Raw genomic sequence first — 16003 nt, 5'->3', positions numbered from 1 at the left:
TACCATATACTGTGATTATCAGTTTTCTGGTTACAGCTTTGCATTTTACGTCAAGAAATTGTCTCTGGGTTGTTATGTAAGTCAGTGACAAGGTAAGAGTCAACTCATTGTTTGTGTTTTTGACAAGTTATGTGTAAACTGATACGGAAGTAACTTTTCAGATGGTGCCTATCCTGATCTTGACTAATGAAACACAGAAATACAAAAAGCTTCCATATTTTTCTCAGCTCACCAAGAAATTATCTTGTGAATAAAGTCAGAAGCCTTTATTATCCATTTACAGGACACTCCTCTGATCCTCCCACACTGACCCCTCCTCGACCCTCCCAAGCACCCCCACCCCATCCCTGATCCTGGATCCCTAAGCCCTCTTCTCTTCACATGAGCTTGCGGGGTGAGTTATGTCTCAGCCTCTGAAACCCATCAGTCCTTAAACACCACACTTTAACTCACTCTGACAGCCATTTGCTAAAACTAAGTCCTCATTCTGCATGTGCCTAAGTGCCTGCCTTGCTGTTTTCTACCTGTGGCTTAATAAAACACCCAGAATACACACCTTCCAGAACTAGGAACCAATCTCACATTTGCCAGTGCTGCCCCCAGGGTGTGTGCCCAGTTCCATTCTTCCCTGTACCTCTGCAGCTAACCATCCTAGAACAGGTCATGTCATAGGAAGCCCCACCCGCAGGCTGCTTACCTACATTCATTAGGCAAGAATTAAACCACTGCCAGAGGACGTGCTGATCTTTTAGACAAAATACAACTTCCTCTCACCTCTTCAATGGCCCCAAAATTGGACCTACCCTCTACATATTTTTTTGTTGATTACTCTGTTCTGTGTTATAGGTTAGTGCTTGCGATAATGATGTAGATTATTTTGACTTTTTGCTGAACTTTGTTAAGAGGAATAAAGTCCCAAAGAGAATTTACTCAACCTATGCAGCTGGATATGTAAACCTGTGAGCAATGGGGAACCCACAAACTGCCTGCCACATTCACCGCGGTGCCGAGAAAGTCAATCTACCACTGTAAACAAGGAAAGTCCCAGACCGCCAACCAAACCTGGTTCCCTTGCCTTCTCATGGCTGCAGTCCTCCCCCTTCTGGTTAATGAGTCCTCAATCTCAATAAAAGATTTCCTTGAGTCTACTTCTGTTCTAATGCGCCATAACCAATACACGTTCCTGGTGGTACAGCCAAGGAGGGACTGCAGTGGCCTACTGGTCATGTGGGTCTGAAGCTCTGGAGGAAGATACTCAGGAGCACAGGGCCTCTTGTCATTTAAAAAAAAATAAATGCTCATTGAATGTGATTTCCTCTTCATGGGATGCTCTCTTCTAAATTCCTCCACCACCCCTAACTCCCTGACTCAAAAGCTACTCCTTGTGTCAGAAGTCCCCAGGTAGAGATAGCACTTCCCCCCTCTATATTGCACTGTAGTCTCTAGAAGAAGGTGAATTATGGGGCTCCTGGGTGGCTCAATCTGTTAAGCATCTGCCTTTGGCTCATGTCATGATCCCAGGGTCCTGGGATGGAGCCCTGCATTGGGCTCCCTGCTGAGCAGAGAGCCTGCTTCTCCCTCTTCCACTGCCCCTCTCCATGCTTGTGCTTTCTATAATTAAATAATAATAATAATAATAAGGAAGAAAGAAGGAAAGAAAGAAAGAAATTCATTTAAAAGAAAATTTATGAAAAGGGGCACCTGGGTGGCTCAGTCAGTTTAGCACCTGCCTTCAGCTCAGGGTCCTGGGGTCAAGCCCTGAATCAGGCTCTCTGCTTCTCCCTCTGTCCCTTCCACCCCAACTCATGCTCTCTCTCTCTCTTTTAAAATAAATAAATAAAATCTGAAAAAAATTAAAAAGAAGGTACATCATACCCTTTATACTGTTTTTTTTCTAACAGTGGTAGGGATGTCTAACTTAGGTGCATGACTCTGACAGTTTTCCTCACTCGTGTAGGATTGCTGAGCAAGCCTACTTAGTTCCCTGTAGGCCTGCTATCCAGATAATGGCTACTCTGATAAATTCCCCCACTGGAAATCCCAGAACTTTTCTCTCTCCCTTGTAGGTCAGGGATAGAGTCACACCTGAAGTCTGCAAGCCTATCAAAGAGTCCTGTGTTAACAAGTATGTGGCTTCAGAAGAGCAGATGGTTTCACTATGTAAAAGTCTTGCACCTAAAAAAAAGAACCATTATAAAAAATCCCAAAACTAAGGCATGTACATTTCCCATAACATTAAAAAGGATTATTCTATGTGTACATCACATTGTTTCCATCTGCTTTTCATAAATGGCAATGACAGAAATGGGAGGAAGGGAAGAGCAGTGAGATGGGAAATTCAGTGGACACTATATCCCACTGAGCCCCCCCAGGGGAATGTGCCCGTATCCCACTCTCTTCCCCAGAACTGAGAAAACACCTCTCAATCACCACCACATGGAGACGCAAATTACACAAGTCCCACAATGGAATTATAAAGTTGTGCTATCTTTGTATTAACCTAAAGATAGTGAATGCCATATGAAAATAATAATTTTTAACACTTCATATCTGAGTTTGCACAAACGCAGCACAGAATTGTCATCTGATATGACCTAAATGAAAGACCCCATTTTTTTTTCTATAAACTTCTGTTTAGTTTATTTGCCTAGTATATGCTTGTTTTACTTTCTATTTATTTTTTTAGGCTGCAAAAACAATAAAAATCTGTCTATTTTGGTAAGAAAAGGCCTGCAAGTACCCTTCCTAAAGCCAGTGATGAGATATAAAAGATCAAATTATTGAATATTAAATTTATTCCTCATCATTTAATGTGAATGGTTACACATCAAGAAATTACAAAGGGCTTGTACATGTTGGTATGTCTGAGGTGATATATAGAATTGTTGCAATTGAATGTTCTTTTTCTTAACTGAGCAAAGCGAAAAGAGAAATGCAGCACCAGACCTCTCCAGTGTAAATAATACAGTGCACTAAGAAGATATAAACAAAAGTTTAGGAAAAAGGAAGAATTTTGAGGCTTTAATGTTTAAATATCTTTTGAAAACACTTCAGAGTAAACTTAATGATTCTTAAGAATGGCCAAATGGATGGCTGCTATTATAAGCATCAGGCCTTAGAGTCCACCCCATCAGCAAGAGAAATATCATAACCTTAAGCAAACCTCATTTTCAAATCGGATGGACATTAGGCTAACATGCTGCCAAGAAAAACATTTCTCAGTCACTGCCCCGAATAAGAGTCCTTCCTATGTACATGGGAGGAAGTCATTTGCCAGATGTTGCTGTTTATTTTACAAGTCTCCCTTTGACTTACGCTTATTTCCTCTTGACCTCACCAACTTCTCCCATACACATCACATGGAGAAAAATCAAGACATTGTAAACCTTGCTAAAAAGTACCTAGCTGTTCTAGTCAATACCACAGTCCCCACATGTGTTCTTATTTATGAATCCAGCCTAATTGCTGACAGAGATTGAATGGTTAGGCCTCCCCCACTCAAAGCTATCTGGACATCCATCAGTAGAACACACTATTATACAACTTAGCATCATGAATGCCATCTATGATGGAAACTTTCTCTTTTATGATAACAACAAACCTATCAGTGATAAATCAAGATAAATAAAATAAAAGGAAGTCAAAATGAAAGGGAAAGATTGTGTTATTTTCTAAAGGCATATTATGTCTTTAGAACTCCCAAAAGTTCACTCAGCGGAACGTGAGAGGTTATACTTTGCCAAATGGGATTCTAGCAGGAATTGTACTGTAATTTTGCTTTCTCTGCCTGATGGAGAATCAAACTGACTGATTCAGCAGTAAGGTCTTGTTTGATTTCTGTGTTACACATATGTTGCTAACTTTATGTTAAAATGACACTGGTATGCATGTAGGCTGCTGTCTCCCCGATGACTCACACATCCCATACCTACTTGCCAAAGCCAATGACTTTAGCAGTGGAGGCTGCTTATACAACCATGGCCCAGCTTTAGCTTTTGCATTCTTCTGTGATTTCCATTGTCCTGCCCCATTTGCTATCTTCTGGGTCCATTCCTAAAGCAGAAGCTAAAAAAAAAAACTGGGGTAATAGATACGGGCCAGGAGAAAAGGAAAAACATGGCTGAAGTCCAACCAGCTAAGAACATTCTGTAAATGTGCTTAGTAGGCGTGAGTTCTTCAAGGGTCACTCAAGGAACTCAAAGATCCTGAATTTAAATCATCTCTAAAAATGTTTGTATGTGTACAGACAACCCCCCTTATTATTCCATCAGCACATTCTGCTATGCAGAGAGTGGTGATGGGCACTCATAAGGAACCCTACAGTCATTGAATGAATGAATGAATGAATGAATATTTATACAACAATTCCTTAGGTGAGAAACGAAGCAAAGATATCCTCATGCTATCTTTGTGAAGATACTCAACTGTTAGGCTAGTTAGTAAGGCTTGGCCTCTCCCAAGTTTTTGCCAAAATTTCTCATGGGAATTAAGCAAAAATTGCCTCTGTTTAGTTGCAAACCCCCAGAACCCTTGGGATCTTATTCACCTCATTGACCAAGTTTTGAAAATATCTAATGCTATAATTTACATATTTTAATCTGGTATGTTATACTCAATGTGTTTTTAAAACACATTATTTTCGGTTCAATAACAAACTTGACTTGACTGTGGTTTAATATAGTGTTCTCAAACTATCTGTAGTAGAGGACCAGTTTGTCTTTTTAAAATTTTCAATCCGAAATAAGCAGATATTTTTGTGAAATAAAAGAGAGATGAATTACCAGAAAAAGTAAATAAAAACATCCATATTCACTGCAGCACTATCCATAACAGCCAAGATATGGAAACAGTCAAGTATTCATTAGCAGATGAATGGATAAAGAAAATGTAATATATATATATATATATGTATATACATATATATGATATGTGTATATGAATGTGATGATACCTATACACATACATGTGAATATATATAACAGAATATTATTCAGCCATGAGAAAGAAATCCTGCCATTTATAACACGGGTGAACTTAGAAGACATTATGCTAAGTGAAATAAGCAAGAGAAAAGCCAAATACTGTATGATCTCACTTATAATTGAAAGCGTAAAAAAAAAAAAAAACCTCACAGAAACAGAATAGAATTGTGGTTATCAATAGGGGCTGAGGGGCAGGGGAGATGGGGAGATGCTGGCCAAAGGGTACTAGCCTTCAGCTATAAAATAAATAAATCCTGGGGAATCCAATGTACAGTGTAGCAGCTACCATTAATAATACTATATCATGAGGTGTCTGTGTAGCTCAGCCAGTTAAACACCACACTCGAGGGACGCCTGGGTGGCTCAGTTGGTTAAGCAGCTGCCTTCGGCTCGGGTCATGATCCCGGGGTCCTGGGATCGAGTCCCACATCGGGCTCCTTGCTCGGCAGGGAGCCTGCTTCTCCCTCTGCCTCTGCCTGCCTCTTTGTCTGCCTGTGCTCGCTCGCTTTCTCTCCCTCTGTCTCTGACAAATAAATAAATAAAATATTTAAAAAAAAACCAAAGAAACAAAAAAAAAAACACCACACTCAAAAAAAAACCACCACACTCGATTTCAGTCATGATCTCAGATTTGTGAGATCAAGCCCAGCATGGGGCTAGGCATGGAGCCTGCTTGGAATTCTCTCTTTCCCTCTTCCACTCCCCCTCCCCACCACACTCTCTTTCTCCCTTTCTAAAAATAATAATACTGATATAATAAAAATAAATAAATAAATATGATATTGTATACTTTGCTAAAAGAGTAAGTCTTAAGTTTCTCCCTAAAAGAACAATGGTAACTGTGTGAGGTGACAGACATGTCAATTAACTTGATTAAGGTAATCATTTCACAACGTACACATATGTCACATCATCAGTACACTTTAAATATACACAATTTCATTCATCAATTATACCTTAATGAAATTAGAAAAAACAAGAAAATAAAAACAAAAGGCACAGAGATACAAATGCCATTGTTTCTATCATTAAATTCAACAAGCATAAAATCACACTTTCAAATTTCTTCCAATTACTCAGATGTTTCTAAGCACTCTGAATGTTTATGTCTGTCTGTCTGGTCACAAGCTGTTTATGATCATTCTGGTCAGCAACACCCAATCTGTGGATCCCATTAAGGGGTACAGTGAATTAGGTCCAGTCTTCCTCCTTTTGCCCTGATGTAGAGCACTAAGTCAGAGTACGTTCACATTTTATATTACATTCTCACCATAACACTCAGCCCTACTTAGCCCTAAGACCTTTGCAGAGAGGAAAGATCACTCTGTGTTCCCAATATTTTTCCAGGATCAAATCATGAAGTAATTTCAATCACTGTAAGTTTCAAGTTTTTGAAATACTAAGGATTAAAATATTTGTTGAAAGTTAGAAAATAACGGTCACTAAGAAAACATCTCATTTTCACTAAGAGTGATTAATCTCACTTACATGCGTCCATGTTCTCCCACAGAAATGCTACCAAGCCCTATTTTCTTGACATTATATATGTCTAGGCAACACTGAGCTCACACAGAAGACTGCATGACTCCCAACTTTTTGCCCATTAAAAGACTGGGAGAGGGAAGACTGTCTTACATGTTCTTTTCATCTCTCTCTCTCTCTCTCTCGCTTCCCCCATCTCCTTCCCTCCCTCATACATACACACACACACACACACACACACACACACATAGCACATGTCATAATGTCACATATACTTTTAGCAGTTAAGACTGTGGCTTTTAATCAGACCGGCTTTATTCAAGTCCTGACCACGCCACTTATCAACCATGAGATCTCTCTTCTGTGTCCAGGTTTCACAGCTGATTCTCCATAAAGATTTTTTGAATGAGCAAAGGGATACAAAAAGAAAAATGGTATCAAAGAGCAGTCCGGCAGGTGAACAAATAGCATCAGAATTTTTCATTTATGACAGGCTCACAGGGTTGGAGAGGAAAAATATATATAGACATATATATATAATAAATGTTTATACATACACACACATATATCCAGCAATTACTGACTCATAGTCTAAAGCACATTATCAAGAACAGAAACCACAGACTGTCCTATGAAAACTAATGATAGCACCCTTCTTCCTGATGGCTAAAGAATTACCTAAGCAAGCAAACAGAAAACTTAAGTTAAAAATACCAGTATTCTGGCTTAAGTCTGTGCTCACCATGCATTTTTTAAAAAACAGAACTGAATCAGAACAAACAGATACGTCTAACAAAAGCCATTATTTTCATTCAACCACCATTTTGTAAGTATTTTCAGGGTTTAAACATAGCAAAATGAATCAAATCTTACCAAAAAACACCATCACAGGAAAAACTTCGAAAAGATTACACAGACTCACACAAGCAATCAAGTACAATTTCAAAAGAGTTTTGTTACATAAAGTGAAGAAGTTTTAGTGACTTTTTATCCTGTGAATGCAATGGGGACCCTCCAGCAGAGGGGCCATAAATCATAGGAGATAGGGAAAAGGACAAGGAATTTGAGATCAGAGGCCATGGGAAGACCACACTGTACTGCCAATTTTTAGCTACAATTTAGCTACAATTCCTTCATCCTTAAAATGCAAATAGTGATACATACTCCCAAAGGAGTTTTAGAAGAAATACATGATATAACGTATCTGAAAAGCATTTTTGTTAAGTTTTCAAATGTTTTTAAAGGTGATGGGGGGAAAAAACACTCCACTTTAATTTACGAAGCTTCTATAAGGGCAGAAATGCAGAGAGCCTTGTTTAAGATGATACATAGACATACACACCTTTGAAACCACTGATATAATCTTGGCATCAAGTGCCCAGATCCCAAGGCTGAAGAGTTTACCAAGAAACTGCCAAACACTGAGCCACGTGAGACATGTCACATTCCCCTCAAGAGAAGCTCTTCTTAATCCTCAACTTCTAAAGGATAGAAAATGCAAACTCCTTCCAAAGTCAAAATAATTGTTTTCCCATAAGGAATTGTGTTTTTCTGAAGCAGTAATAGAAAGGGAAGCAACCAGAGCGGTGTTAAAACACAAACAAAAATGGAAGCCAGAATACGTGCCGATTGATCCCCTTCCTTAGCTCTACGTTGGAAAAGAAGCACAAAGCCTACAGAGGGAATCCTTCCCACAAGGTCTCTTTATTAACCGTCTGTAGATATTTGCATTTTTGGAAATACTCTTTCCCAAGTTCACTTCCCATTCCCCAGGGCATAGAACACGTGGGCATGGTCTGCAAGCATGTTGTGCTGGTGATTCACGTGAGGGGGGTCTTGCCCCAGTACTGAGCACTGAAGTCTTCTAAATTATCCTGGTGCTTCAGTGGTCAGTGCAGGTCAGTTTTGGTGGAGCAAACATATAGACAACTATTCTTCTCCTATTCATTGGCTCTGATATTTTGCATGTCAGATGAAATAGCAATGCAAAACTAAAACTGTTCCACACCAAAGAAGAGTCTGAATTTTGTTTGGCTTCTGGGAGACACAGAGTCATGGGGGAAAGGCACTCCAGTGGCAGCCTGGAGATGGGCATTCTGGACTCAGGACTGCCACTCATTGTAGCAAACCATTCTGCTCTCTGTGTTTCAATTTCTGAACTGGAGAATTTATCCTAAATTAAGATTTGATGATCACAAGTAAAATAGAGCATATCAGAATAAAGTCTTCAACAATTATTCTACATTTACATTTAAAAAGTTAAATATAGAGCTACACCCCAACCCAGCAATTGCACTACTAGGTATTTATCCAAAGGATGAAAACATTGTGATTCAAAACAGGGATGTACACCCGAATGTTTATAGCAGCAATGTCCACAATAGCCAAATTATGGAAAGAGCCCAGATGTCCATCAACAGATGAAGGATAAAGATGTGTTATACACACACACACACACACACACACACATACACTGGAACTTACTCAGCCATCAGAAAGGATGAATACTTAACATTTGCAACAATGTAGACAGAGCTAGAGGGTATTATACTAAGCGAAATAAGCCATATGAATTCACTCATATGTGGAATTAAAGAAACAAAACAGATGAGCATAGGGGAATAGAGGAAAAAATAAAATAAGATGAAAGTTGAGAGGGAGGCAAACTGTAAGTGATTCTCTGAACTCTAGGAAAAAACTGAGGGCTGCTGAGGGGAGGGGGTTGGGATGGGATAATTGGGTGATGGGCATTAAGGGGGGCACTTGATGTAATAAGCACTCAGTTTTATCTGCAACTGATGAAACACTAAATTACCGCTGAAACTAATTTTTAAAAAGTGCTTTATTTAAAACTAGACACTCTCTTGTCAGAGCCAAGATTGGAAAGTAAAATTATTTAAGTAAGAAGTTACAAATAGCTTTCTACTGAATCATTTTAATCACTGAGACATTCATTAAATATGTATTAGTCTATACACTTCTTATGAAATTAGGTGAAGTAAAACATTACTTATATACCTTTTTCCTCTCTATTTCTCACATCTATCAACATCACTTGTAGAATGAGAAGTTTCCCTTCAAGTTATGGAAAAGCAAATGGGAATCTGATAATGATTAGTAAACTCAGTTTAAAAGGGAAAGTACTAAAATTTTTATTTACACTTTTCAAGTGATATACCTATTACAAAAAATGTGAAAAATATTAATGAAAAGAAGTGAACTGCTTTTACCAAATTCTCTTTCAGACTTCTTCTAGGCATAAACTTTTTATAAAGCAGCAAATTCTTTCATAACATGGTTGTGGTCAAAATGTACATACAATTTTGTATCCTGCTTTCCTCACATTGGTTCACATAAACATTTTTCTAAGTTACTAGAAACTCTGTATTTTTTTGGGTTGCACACGATTCAGCAAATGTCCACACCAAAATTTATACAGCCATTCCTCAAAGATGAGTTTTTTTTAAGTAGTAAGCTGGTATACAAATTTATTATTTGTGTTTAAGTATGTAAAACTTTCATCAAGGGAATAAACTGCAATCCGTCGGAATGGGATAAGATCAAAGAGGAGTAGCATTCAGGAGCCTTCTGACCACTAGGTAACTAGCTCTTCAAACTAACTCTTCAAAGCAGATCAAATAAAGAGTCCAATGAAAGGCTCCTGCACTGCTTCGGTAGAGACATGGTAGTCAAGGAAACTGGGCCTCCTGGTAACTAAGTTAGAATAAATATGCATTTCTGGGAGAAGTCCCACCTATTCCACAGCCAGCAAAAAAAAAAAAATGCTCATCAAAGAAAATCTGGTTTTCTGCAGCAGGAGAAAATGGCCTCCAAAGTAGCTTGAGGTAAAGGGCCAAGTGCGAGTGACAAATTCTGTTGTCTACGACGCTTGGAAGACAGGTGAGAGCCATCCGCTGGAGCATGCAAGTTTGTTAAGGAAAAGGAAATGCAGTTGGTTTTCAAGCTCAGTGGATCAGTAAGGAAACCGTTATAATTGCTCATCAGGGTCTGCAATGTATTCGTGTACATTATTTACAGGAATTACATAAACAAATTTCTTTTTTTTTTTTAAACTGTTTCCCTTCTATTATGTAGCACTGGAGTTAGAGAGATATACAGAAGATTCATCCTTCCTTGACAGGCCCATCTTAAGTGAGTCCTATATCTAAACTTTCTAAACTGCCCTGAAAGATATATGGAAGACCTAACATAACTTTACTAGAAAATCTTTCCCAATTGTAGTTTAAAATGTACCAGTGACCAGAGGTACACCTCTGTTGAAAGCTTAGAGAAATCAGGCTAACTTACATAACTTGAAATGTTAAGGTAAAGGGTAGTGACTTTGAAAAGTGTTTTAGAATTTAAAACGACTTGGACCAATCTCTTTTAAAAATTAGTCAGAAAAGTAAACTATATAAATCCAAGATGTAAAATGTCTACAAATCCTATGAAACACAAATTGCATTCTGAGAAGTTAAAAAAATATTCCAAAGAAAGCAATTTTGACGAAGCTTATTAGACAGTAGATTGATTGGTAGAGTTTCTTAATTCCCTTTCCTTTGAAGTGTGTAAGAATATGGCAGAGAATTTTCTCTAAAAAGAATTCAGGAGGAGCTTTGTAAAAGAAAAAGATGGCCTAAAGTCTAGACTGCCTCTTAAGAGCCCTTCCTGTCTACTAACACCAAATTTCATTCATTACTCACCTCCTTAGAGGTAATCCAAACAGATTAAAAAATGAAATGCTTTTTTCTTCTGTCTTCTTTTTCCGCTTTGCAAACTGTTTCTAAATTAATACTTCCTGCTCCCTCCCAAGAACCCGGGAACCTTTGCAAACTGTTGTTAAATAGCTATAATCCTTCTCATATTCATTCAACGCTCACCACCACTCCCAAGATAAGCAACACCCACTTGAAGGTATCATAGTGTCAAATGCTACAATAAAGGAAAAAGTGATTTACAACTGGTAAACATAGGCTTCTAATTCCAGAAAACACTGCAGAAGACAGATCTTTGTTTTAAATAGGGATTGTTTTAGATAGGGATTGTTTTAGATAGGGATTGTGAAGGATTGTGACATAATAAATTTAGTATACATTGTGAACTGTTAGTACTTCAAAGCCTCATTCTATTACACTATATACAACTGAACTGATAACTTATTTTCCACTTCTCCGTGGGACTAAACAATACTTAAAATAATTACTAAACCTGCCAAATTTTTAAAAGTTTATATATTCATTTTCTTGTGCAATTTCAGTTTGTTGGAGTCAATTATAGCAATGATTTATGATTTACTCTGGTAAATTTCCATGTTTTTTTGCAAAGAAAAACTCAAAGAATTTTGGCAAAAGCATGATGTACTGCAAAAGATACAATACGTATATCAAGTTCAGAATGCTGGGAGGTAGACTCAAAGGAAAAATTGTTTCCTCCATCTTTCCAGAAGAAATCTCTGCACAAGTGGGTAACTAAGGAGCTATATAATCTAGTACTCTTAAAGGTATTTGTTTCTTGGTTAAGAAATACATTAAATTGAGTAACAAAGGAGAGAAAACAAAACCCACAAGATTCTCTTTGGATTTAAATCATCCAAATCATTGGCTTTACCAAATAGCCATAACAACCCCATTAACACAGTTCCATCTTCCCACTGCTAAGAGATATTCTTGATTCCGTATACTGTTGGTACACATTTTAAATAAAAGATCTTTTAAGGTTTAAAATCTCTAGTTACATAGTCAGTGGGGCAATGGCCCAAACTCAGACACTAACAGTGGTGTCTGACTAATGCAAATGAAAATATTTATAGTTTCCCAATTAATCAAAGGAATACTTGATCTAAGACTGAACCACAGTACCCATAGTCATATACAATCTTCTTAGTTAACAAAATCTTACTAACCAGCAAGAATTTACATTGCAATTTTCATGATTTTAAAGTTTATTTGTTTCACAGGGTTTTTTGGTTTTGTTTTGTTTTGTTTTTTAAGGAATCAAAGGGTGATCCAGCTCAGGCAGCACAGAGAGTTAGTACCTGCCCAATGACTGGCGATTTTTGGGAAAGTACAGTGGAGAGTTCATCACCAAATGGATTTTAACATCCCAGTGGGTGGTTCTCAAATTTCAGTACATATCAGCATTGCTGTGGTTAGGCTGAAGTGTCTCTTATTTTACCAGAGGTGATTCAGATGCCCAGCCAAGCTTTCGAACCACTGATCCAGACTGGACATTCAAGATCCTTTTCATTTCATCCTAAGAATTACCTTCTAATGTCCCTTACCTAATCAAATCTAAATTACAACATGAGCTGTCCTCAATTTCTATGACTCCCTATAGCCTTCATTTTCTCTGTCCATGATCAATTGCTCTCAGGTTTTCAGCAACAATTCACTGTCCGGCTAAGTCTCCCCTGATCCTCGGGAGAGGAAAGAGGGGTCAGCTCCACCAGGAAGAAACCCAGTGGCTCAGAAAGACCTGAATTCAATTAACTTAGTTCAACGATATCTCAATTTCCTTAGAGAAAAAGAACGTTTCGACTCTTCAAATAAACTGCTGTAACAGCTGGACCTAGATGAAATGCATGACACTGCTTCCGCTCTGGAAGATCCTCATTCTTCAAAAAATACCGTGGGAAATCTGCTGACAATTTCCTGTAGCCTGACCAACACTAATTCCCAATGATGTCAACCATTTCCTCTCCATGTGGTTTTGCAAAGCCCTTTGTCATGGCAAAATCTGTTCTTGAAGGGAAACTGCTAAGATATATTTTGCTCTTAAGGTATCTCATATACCCAGAGAAGTGCCTGGAACACAGTAGGCACACAATAAATATCTGTTAAATGAATGAATGGTTTCCTGCCACATAAAGTATGTGATCTGTATCACTGCCACGGACATAATAAATTTAGTACACAGCCCTCTGCAAAATATCAAAGGAGCTATCTTTGTGCATTATTGATCTACCACAGAGTTGAGTTCCATTTTATAAACATATACATCAATGAAACTTGTCTTAATCACAGCATTATTCAGGTTTCTTAACCTGTACCATAATTCAATTCTGATAGGACACCAGATTTTTAATATTTGTTTATAAATTTAGACCATCTGATGCCAGCTAATATGAGATGGCCCTAGACTTTACCCTAATATATTTTCAAGCACGATCGCATTAATAACACTCTCTATCCTTAGGTATACAAGCACAATCCTAATGCAACCTTCTGCCACCCGAATGGTATCACTGTTTCTGAAAAGGCTAGATTTCCCTGGGTGGGCATCTCCAGTTTCGTGCTGACCCATCAACTGAACACTCTTTCTACATACATCAGAAGCAAAAAGCCAGCTCTATTTAAATAGAGCTTAGATTACTTGAATTAAAACTACAGGTTTTACTTATGCAGAGGTAGATTCTATCCAATAAAGATGATCACTAAAAGCTGTCTGTCAATCAAATTTTATAAACTGAATTATAATCTAAAGTACTGGGGGAGGTACATCTGAGTGGCTCAGCCAGTTAAGTGTCTGACTCTTGATTTCAGCTCAAGTATTATCTCAGAGTTGTGAGTTCAAGCCCCACATTAGGCTCCATGCTGCATGTGGAGCCTGCTTAAATTCTCTCTCTCCCTCTCCCTCTGTCCCCCCCACCTAAAAAAAAGTACTAGGGGAGCTTCTCTGTCAGTTGATGCCAGCCTATGATACGGCCTTTTGTAATGACAAAAAAGAAAGAGAGGTAAATTTGTAAAAGTAAATCATTTTATTACCAACAAATTTGCTTTCAAAGTAGTATTTTGTTTCACCATCTTGAGGAGGCCCTTTTGGATAGGATTCATGTTTTATTTATTTAAAGATTTTATTTATTTATTTATTTGTCAGAGAGAGAGAGAGAAAGAGCACACACAAGCAGGCAGAGTGGCAGGCAGAGGCAAAGAGAGAAGCAGGCTCCCCACTGAGCAAGGAGCGCGATGCAGGACTTGATCCCAGGACCCTGGGATCATGACCTGAGCCGAAGGCAGTGGCTTAACCGACTGAGCCACCCAGGCGTTCCTGGATTCATTTTAAAGGGAGAGACTAAGGCATTAAAAAACCCACACACAATATTTATCAGCCAAGTGAATTTTGCCTAAATTCTTTCTTCCACTGAATAGACATTTATAGAAATGTTCTTTAAGCCAAACATTGAGCAATAGAGAAGTGGACAGGCCTAGCCCCTGGCCTCAGAAAGCTGATGTTCAAGAAGGAAATGTGAACATTAAGAAACTATTTATAAGTACAATAGGTGTTAAGAAAGAAATCCAGATTGATATGGCGATATTTAAAATGACATCTTCAAATGCTTGCTTTGGCAGAACATATACTAAAATCGGAATAATACAGAGAAGATTAGCATGGCCTCTATGCAAGGATGACGTGCAAGTTCACAAAGAATTCCATGTTTTAAAAATAAAATAAAATAATATGACATCTTCAAGGCCTTCCTGGGGATACTACATTAAGACTGAGGCCTGGGGGCGCCTGGGTGGCTCAGGGGTTGAGGCCTCTGCCTTTGGCTCGGGTCTTGATCCCGGGGTCCTGGGATCGAGCCCCGCGTTGGGCTCTCTGCTCGGCAGGGAGCCTGCTTCCCTTCCTCTCTGCCTGCCTCTCTGCCTACTTGTAATCTCTGTCTGTCAAATAAATAAATAAAAATCTTTAAAAAAAAAAAAAAAAAAAAAAAAAGACTGAGGCCTGAACAATGAGTGACAGTTGGCCAGGCAGTAAGAAGAAACAGGATGCTCTTGGTTCAGAGGCAAGAGAAAGATTGTCACATAAAAGGAACTGAACAAAGCCCAGTAAGGCCCACATAGAGAAGTGATGAGAGAGCACAGAGAAGGTGGGAGTGGAGACTGAAGGTATGGTTAGGATTCAGTCTGTCGAGGTCCCTGCCATTGGGTGAGATGTTTGAGACTATTCCTGAGAACAGTAGAAAACCACTGAAGGGGGTAAAGCAGGTATCAAGGTGATGGTTTCATGAACACATATAAAGCAAACAACACTCAGCCAACTCTTATAAGAGCCATCTGTTACAGCCTAAGGAAACCTCCAAGAGGCAGAACCAGAGATATACAGCCTGGTAGGCAGAGAGTTGGTTTTAAGCAGTGAGACCAAGTAACAGAGGAGGGGACTCGGAGGAGTGACATGAAGGAGTGAAAGCCAATCCAAAGGTTCACTACTGAGCTGACCTCCCTTGTGAGCAGCAGATCTCCATTCCACAAGGACAACTTCAAGAAGTCATAATGAGGGCGCCTTGGCTTCATTTAGCCAAAGGGTGGAAAGAGGGAGTGTTGACCTCCCATTTCCAATATGTCCAGATACTCACGTGCATCTAAACAGTTAAAATCATACACGTTCATATGTAATAAGGTGGCCCCAGGATTGAGCAAGAGGCATTTGTGCAACTGAAGCAGGGGCTAATAGTTCCCCATAGCTGACTGTAACACAAGACGGAAATTAAAAAGTGAGATAAGAACATGTGAGGCAGGACAGAAGAAGGATCAGATATG

The 16003-nt window shown here is 38.7% G+C and overlaps 1 non-coding gene across 1 annotated transcript; it reads left to right on the top strand.

The window, feature by feature from the left end:
• The first annotated feature begins 14798 nt into the window (after positions 1–14798).
• Positions 14799–14903, top strand: LOC122890703. Its single transcript, XR_006381150.1, has one exon. It is a non-coding gene; the product is annotated as a U6 spliceosomal RNA (small nuclear RNA).
• The last annotated feature ends 1100 nt before the right edge of the window (positions 14904–16003 follow it).

This window comes from Neovison vison, chromosome 11 (genome assembly GCF_020171115.1).
Source record: "Neovison vison isolate M4711 chromosome 11, ASM_NN_V1, whole genome shotgun sequence".
Classification (NCBI taxonomy): Eukaryota; Metazoa; Chordata; class Mammalia; order Carnivora; family Mustelidae; genus Neogale; species Neogale vison.
This window is presented reverse-complemented; position numbering and strand designations above follow the sequence as displayed.